Source organism: Haplochromis burtoni, unplaced genomic scaffold (genome assembly GCF_018398535.1).
Source record: "Haplochromis burtoni strain Fernald_Lab_line unplaced genomic scaffold, NCSU_Asbu1 Contig_1450, whole genome shotgun sequence".
Lineage (NCBI taxonomy): Eukaryota > Metazoa > Chordata > Actinopteri > Cichliformes > Cichlidae > Haplochromis > Haplochromis burtoni.
Window position 1 is genome coordinate 1 of NW_024583811.1, and position 7,908 is coordinate 7,908.

Consider the following 7,908-nt stretch of genomic DNA (forward strand, 5'->3'; position numbering starts at 1 on the left):
ATCTACTCTTGTTGGGTTCAGTTAGGATCGTAAGGAGACTGGCAGTGGTAACTCAACTTAAAGAAGGAATATCCCTCCACTCAGAATGAGACACTGACAACAACTTAAAGGGAGAAAAGTGATTTGAGTGTATTCAACATTTAAATGGTCCAAATCATAGACATGAACAAAACATTTAAATCATTTCAAACATGTAAATCTCAACAATGTACAACATATCATTTAAAGTGTAAATAAATGTATCAGGTAGGCTGTCCATTTCAGTTTAGTGCACTTAGTATTCAGTGTTCTTAGTAAGTGTTAATTGTCTTTAGTCACTGGTTTGCTTTTTGATGTTAAGTGGAATCAGATCTGACCCCAAAAAAGAAAAAAGTAACAACATAAAGTGTCCTGAGATCTCAGAAAAAAACGTTAATCCAAATAAATTGCAAATCGTTATATCCTACCACCCTCCAAGGAAACAGGTGGCCTTCAGATTGAGAACGTCCTTTCTAGGGACCTCCAGTGGCATCCAGTCCTTAGATGGTACCGCTCGGTCCTTGCAGCAGATTTCTACCACATAAAAAAAAACAGCCTGCACACAACGTGCAGTGCAATCACTCACTTGTAAAATAAAACATGTGTTTCTCTAGTGTTATCCCTTTTTGTTCCTCACACATCTATACAGTTCTTATTGGCCAATAACAATTTATCAACAACAAAATACATTTCACTGCAAATCATGAAGCATGAAAAGTGTCTCCGTGGTGTGTTAGCTAAAACTTCACATGTAAGCGCATTAGCCCAGGGAGCACATGTGGGTACGCTAGCATACTTTCCACGGCTAACACAGCTAAACAATCGTTAGCAGGTTCTAAGACAACGTCAAATTTCCGACAAGCACAGTATCCTGACTGGTTTTATGCTCAGAAACTGGACTATGAATCACAACTGAAACTGCAACTGTGAGACTCACCAGGATATTCTTCATAGAAAACATTAATTCCTTAGCGCAACACGTTACAGGACTGAATATCCACACAGCTTTGCGCATCTAGCTCCGTGCAGGCGGATGCAGTGAAAGAAAGTCACCACGCACGTGCTATGGTGCATTCACGGTACATGGGAAAACTCAGCATTTAACAAAACAGTAACGGATTGCTTATGTGTTTGTATACTTTCTGCCGAGTTTGACCCATTTAGCAGACGTCAGCCTGTTTAAGGCTCTGATATCTATTCTGTATGACTTAAAGCAGTTATGACATGGTCTGATTTTCTCACCCAATAAAGGAATATTTAATACATCAGTCTACTCTTCATTTTATCAGAAACATATATATACTATTATATATTGTACATATATTTATTAGTTTCAGATGTAGCCATTCTTGTATTTTGCTTGTTTACATTATTGTATTTTGCACAACTCTGTTGCTTGTGAAGCTCGCACACAAGAATTTCACTCACATGTGCTGTACCAATGTACCTGCACATGTGATGTGACAATAAAAGTGATTTGATTTGAAACGGTTATCACAGCTTGTACATTTTCTTTTTACACATGTATGTAAGCATTTGAGCCAAATTTAGTAATGCCAACATACTGAAGGAACAACATTTGTCTCTTATATATGATACACCTATATATGCACTGTCAATATACATTTTGAACCAGCTGCAGATGTCAGAGTAACAACTGACTGACCCCCACATAAAGTGCGTTACAGTAGTCCACAGGGGAAGAAATAAAAGCATGGATCACGGTTTCAAAGTGCTGCCTAGAAAGAAAAGATTTCACTCTTGCCAGTCGCCTTAAATGATAAAAATGGACTGGTCCAACTTAAAACCAAGGGCAGTAACAACAGGTTTAAAATAAACCTCCAGGGGTTCCAAATGAAAAGAAGAGGACTCACAGGGGCCACTGGGTCCAAACACCAACAAATCTGTTTTCTTTTCATTCAAATTTAAAAAGTTTAGAGCCAACCAAGCTTTAATGTCATCTAGGCATGTCAAGAGAGGTTTTATTCAGATGCCATCCTTCGGCTTCAGTGGCAAATAAATTTGGCAGTCATTCCTATATACTTGTCTTTGAGTGAAGATTTAAGGTGGTAAGACATGTAAATAACTGCAACTTGAATCTGTACTGAAGCTCAGTATTTGACACAGAGTTCATGTTCACTGCTGTAATACCTAATAATGACTAATATAATAACCATAATATTGGCCATATTATATTTACATTACCAAAGTGATATGACTTTAGTCTCATGAACAACATTAGCTAATTGTTATTTACTAGCTAATCTTAAATGACTGTTCAGTACAGAAATGAAGCCCAAAAATCATGTTTTACTGTCCTGTGGTCTCAGCCTCAGATACTTATCAAATCACACAAAGCTCTTGTAGAAACAAACAAACAAATGAAAAAAATATGTTCTCCTTCATTTCTGTCAAACAAAGTTGTATGACACGTTTCCAGCTGTTAGTATCATGGTTGCTAGGCAACCTGGGAAGCGCGATGGAGACTAGAGCCCATGTGTTTGCAACAAACTTGCCGTTTATTTTGCAAATCGAGCTCAACACTGCCCCTAGCGTCCTGGAGCACTTCCGTTGTGATTTGGAGTTTGCATGTGTTTTGAATTTTGTACGTGTTTTGGATTTTGCACGTGTTTTGGATTTTGTACGTGTTTTGGATTTTGCACGTGTTTTGTATTTTGCACGTGTTTTGTATTTTGCACGTGTTTTGTATTTTGCATGTCTTGATTTTGTACGTGTTTTGGATTTTGTACGTGTTTTGGAGTTTGCATGTGTTTTGGAGTTTGCATGTGTTTTGGATTTTGTATGTGTTGAGGAGTTTGTGCGTGCTATTTGGAATTTGTAAGTGTTTTGGAGTTTATACATGCTTTGTCTCTAGGGGCCACCGTAGTGAATAAATAAAAGTATATTTACCATGGGCCTTGGAGACAAAGCACATACAAACTCCAAAACACGTATAAACCCTGAAGCACTTAAAAACTCCAAAACACGTAAAAACTCCGAAACACGTAAAAATTGTGAAGCACGTACAAAACACAACAGAAGTGCTCCAGGATGCTAGGCGCAGTGATGTCCTTTTGTTACCTAGTGGCTACACAACCCAGGAAGTACCAACGACCAGATTTGGTGTGTGGTAGTAACAGGTAAATGAACATTTTCTTAAATTATACAAACAATACACATATGCAATGTTTCAATTGTGTAATTGAAGTGATCTAGGTAGCTCTGTTTTGGAAGCTCAGTTAACCCTAGAAATGTGTTTTGGAGTTTGTACGTGCTTTGTCTCTAGGGGCCACCATATATATTTATATATAAACATATATAAATAAAACCACCTTTTTTTTACATTAGTAATTCCTTTTGTGCATAATTTTATGTTCTTGTTAATCATAAATTAATTGCAGCAACAAAACAACCTGAAGAGCCGGTTGGGAGCTGAAAGAGCCAGTTCTCTAAAAAGAGCCGGAAATCCCATCACTGGCACCTCATTTCTAAGGCCAAGCACTATATTCCGTATAATGACCTGGAAAAACGTATTCATGCATTCGTGACTTCCAGGTTGGACTACTGCAACTCTCTTTACATTGGCCTTTCCTCCTCCCTTCTCCTTAGATTGCAGACTGTCCAGAATGCAGTGGCACGCCTTTTGACAGGTAGCAGGAAATTTTCTTCCATCACTCCTGTTCTTGCTGGCTTGCACTGGCTGCCAGTTAAATACCGTATTCAATTTAAAATACTACTTTTCACATACAAAATTATCAATAATTTGGCGCCGAGCTACCTCAATGAGCTTCTTAGGTTACACACTCCTGTCAGAGCACTTAGATCTGCTACCCAACTTCTTCTGGAGCAACCTCGTTCTCGGCTGAAGTCTCGTGGCGACCGTGCGTTTGCTGTAGCTGCCCCAGTCTTATGGAACAATCTTCCTGTTGCGTCTGACTCTATGCCATTGTTTAAATCACGGATAAAGACTTATTTATTTAATCTTGCTTTTCCACCTAGCTAATATTTGGTGTGCGTTGATACATTTTTATCCGTTATGCTTTGTTAACTACTTTTATGTATTATGATTGTCATGGTTTTATAATTGATACGTGCCAGGTCCTTTCTCTTTTCCCTCCCATCTCCTTTTTCCTTTTATTTGTCAAGCACCTTGGTATACCCTTGGTTTTTTAGTGTGCTTTATAAAAGAAAGTTTATTATTATTATTATTTGCGTTGGTGAAGCTGAGTGTTTGTATATGTGTGCATGAGGGTGGGAATGCATATTTGTGTCTGTGTGTGCCTGTTTGTCTGTGTCTATATGTCAGGTCGGGTCTTAGACTCCACCTCTCTGGGAACATCTCAGGCCCTCCAAAGTATGGAGCCTATCTCCCCTCACCACACTCCCTGCTGGTGGCTGATGCCCTCAGGCGTCAGTGTGTTGGTGGTTCTTGGTGTCCGGGGCTCAGGTATGTACCGGCTCACTCCTGTGGCTGCTTGGCGAGCCTGGCGCCCGTGGCTCGTCAGGCCTCTTCCGGGGGTGGGGGGGCCCTCAGGCCTCTGGGCCTGGCTCGGTTCACTCTGGCACAGCTGGCTGCCGGCAGAGCCCGGGGCACACGACTGCACCCCTCTGGCTTCTGCTCCGTGGCTACTGGGTGACCCCTCATCTGGGGCTCTCCTCAGCTCTTCCCAGGAGGGTGGCACGGATGCCCCTCCGGTGGTCCTCCTTGGGCTCTCGCACTCTGGATGTCTGGGGCCTGGATCTCCTCCATGCCTGCTTCATGCCCTGGGGGACGGGGCTATGGCTCCCCACACTCCCTAGCAGATCGTTACATGGAGAAACCTTTTGAATACAAGCGCGCTGATCCACACAGGTGTGCACAAGTTCATTGCACACAAACTACACCTTTCAATTGAACTGCTACGCTCAAAGCAACAGTGATGCTGGCTGTTCATCCCCTCGAAACTTTGCCCATGAGCTCGCATCTGAAGCCTTGGGAGCTGGGAACACCGATTTGCAGATTGAGATTACTCAAACTTCCTCAGCAAACAGGCCAATGCCAGGAGTAGGTGAGAGTTGGTACAGCACACACTCCTCATCACTACATCACTAAACACATGTCCACGCCACTAGGGTTGTGTGCTGTAGCCCCTCCTATATCCCTGTTCACACCACGACTGTGTTAGCATAAACAAGAGTCCAACATCAATCACAAAGTTTACGCAGAAGATGAGCACAACCATCTACTAGGCACGTTGTCGAGAGCTAATTCTGCTGATATTATATGTTACCTATATTCATGTAACTCAAAGTAGATTGAAGAGTAATAGATACTGACTGTTAGATCATATTATACCTCCTTTAAACATAGAGTGTACAGTAGTGATCAGTATGTAGTTAGTTTGCATTATACTTCTGACTTAAAAGAGTGTGAAAATCATTAGATCTATTGGATTGACCTGTATTACTCGACACTGTTGAATGTGTTACACTGTTTCTTGACATTTCATACTGCTGAATCATGAAGAGAATGTTGTGTGCAGAGGACCTTGTGCGATAATAGAAGAAGACAGACCCCCACCTTTTCAGAAGAGCAGAAAGACAGGGAGCCGAGGTCATAACTTAGGCGCCGTAAGAGAGAAAGAATGTGAATGTTTAGGCTTTTACGACTAGGTGGGGGCCACTAGAGACTATAAGAAGCTGTGTAACCCGTCACCATTTTGAGACTTGCTGTGACCCTCTGCAGGCAGGTCTCCCCATCATGATGGTTCTAATGCTCATAAGTGTTGAATTGTATGGAAATAAATGATTGTTGATTGAGCATTTATACACCGAGTATGTCCTTCCTTCAGCCCAAAGATTAAAAGAATTGGGAGATTTCAACAAGCCTCATCACAGAGCAACTGATGAGACGGCCTATAGAGAGGAGGTGATGGCGCTGTACGAGTGGTGTCCTGGAAAATAACCTGACTCTCAACATCAGCAAACTAGAGAGATGATAGTGGACTACCGGGAAACGACCAGTCAGAGAACACCAGCCCATCCACATCAACGGTGTCAAGGTCGAAAGGGTCAGCAGCTTCAAGTTCCTTGGAGTCAACATCACTGAGGACTTCTCCTGGACCCTTCACACAGACACTGCTATCAGGAAAGCTCGCCAGCGGCTTTACTTCCTGAGGAGGCTGAGGAAGTTTAGCATGAATGCCAACATCACCTCAAATTTTTACAGGTGTGCAATTGAGAGCTTGCTGACGAGCTGCATCACAGTTTGGTACGGAAGCTGCTCTGCCAGCAGCCGTAAATCACTACAGAGGGTGGTGAAGGCAGCAGAGCACATCACTGGCACGAGGCTTCCTGCCATTCAGGACATTTATCTCCAGCGATGCCTCCGTAAAGCACACAGCATCATCAAGGACCACAGCCACCCAGCACATCAGCTGTTCTCCTTGTTACCATCTGGCAGACGTTACAGGAGTCTGTCTGCTCGGACTACAAGACTCAAAAACAGTTTTTACCACCAAGCCATACGACACCTCAACCACAACACTTAAACACACACAACACAGCACTCAGAAGCTACCCTGCAGCTTCACAAGTACTCTGTTTAATCTGCACTGGTCACTCCACTTTATTGTCATTGATATTTATATTTAAAAGTGCAATACTGTAATTTTCTGCTGCGTCATTCCTGTGCAATATCCCATCTGCCCTCCCGTCATATTTCTTTTCAAGATTTTCTTATTTAATCACTAGTGTACATATATTTATATTTATAGATACATATATATTTAGTCATCTTTTCTCTTTTACCACGTCTCTCTAATATTTGTATCTGTACCATGCTGCTGAGTGACTGCTGCTCGTCAAACACATTTCATTGCAATGTTGACCCTGTGCTAACTTGCATATGACAAATAAAACTGAAAACTGTGTGCTGAACAGCAGCATTCAATATTTAATATTTACTGTTATTTACACTTAACTAGATTAATGGTGTTGTGTTTATTATGTTGCTCTCTTTTTTTGCTTGTTTTCTTTGTTGTTTTTTCTTTTTTTCTCAACAGGCGATCCGGGAGATTTTTTTCTTTTAAGTGCCCTTTCTTACTGCCCTCTTCCCCTCTGTTTTTCTTTTCCTTTCATCTTTCTTCTCCCTTTTCTTATCCTCCAGCCATGTCTTTCCCATCTGTAACAACTGAAAATAAAATAAAATGCTGGAAAGGATACTCCATCTGTTAGTCGAACCTCGGATACAGGAGGAACAATGCAGTTTGGCATGGAGGAGATTGGGTCTTTGCAGTTGCATCACTTGGACACTGGAATAACTTACCAATTGATAGGAGGTAAACGGATTCCGCATAAAGACGTAAACACAAAGCGCAATTTGACGCATCAAAATCGGAGATATCGGCATTCTGTAAACTTTCAGCCCCGACAGCGTGTCTGTGTTGACAGCTCACAGATCCTGAGCTGCAGGTTTTTTCACTCTCTAACCAAAATTTACTGAACCGGCAGCAAAAGAAGATCAAAGCTACGCTTCACATTTGATAAACATCGTCATTAATTCCTTCTTGCCTTTGCTGTCCAGAAGGGGAGAGGCGAGTAAGGATTACTGGGTATAAAAGTTTTATGTAGAAGAAATCAGCTGTTATTCTATTTGTCTTCTGAGAGTTGAACAGTTCAGAAGATTGGCTTAAAGAAGTTCACAGTTGGGAATTCCAGCAGAGATGGGATCAACACAGAGAGTGATAAACTGCTGCCTAAACCGTGGACTGTGTGGACTGTGTGGACTGTGGACAAATTGATTACTTATTTTTTTGCTTTTTCCTCTGCTCCATTTTTGTCTTATTTTATTATAAAGTTAAAGAGCATTTGGATCACTATTGTTGTCCTGCTCGAGTACAACTCTCAGGA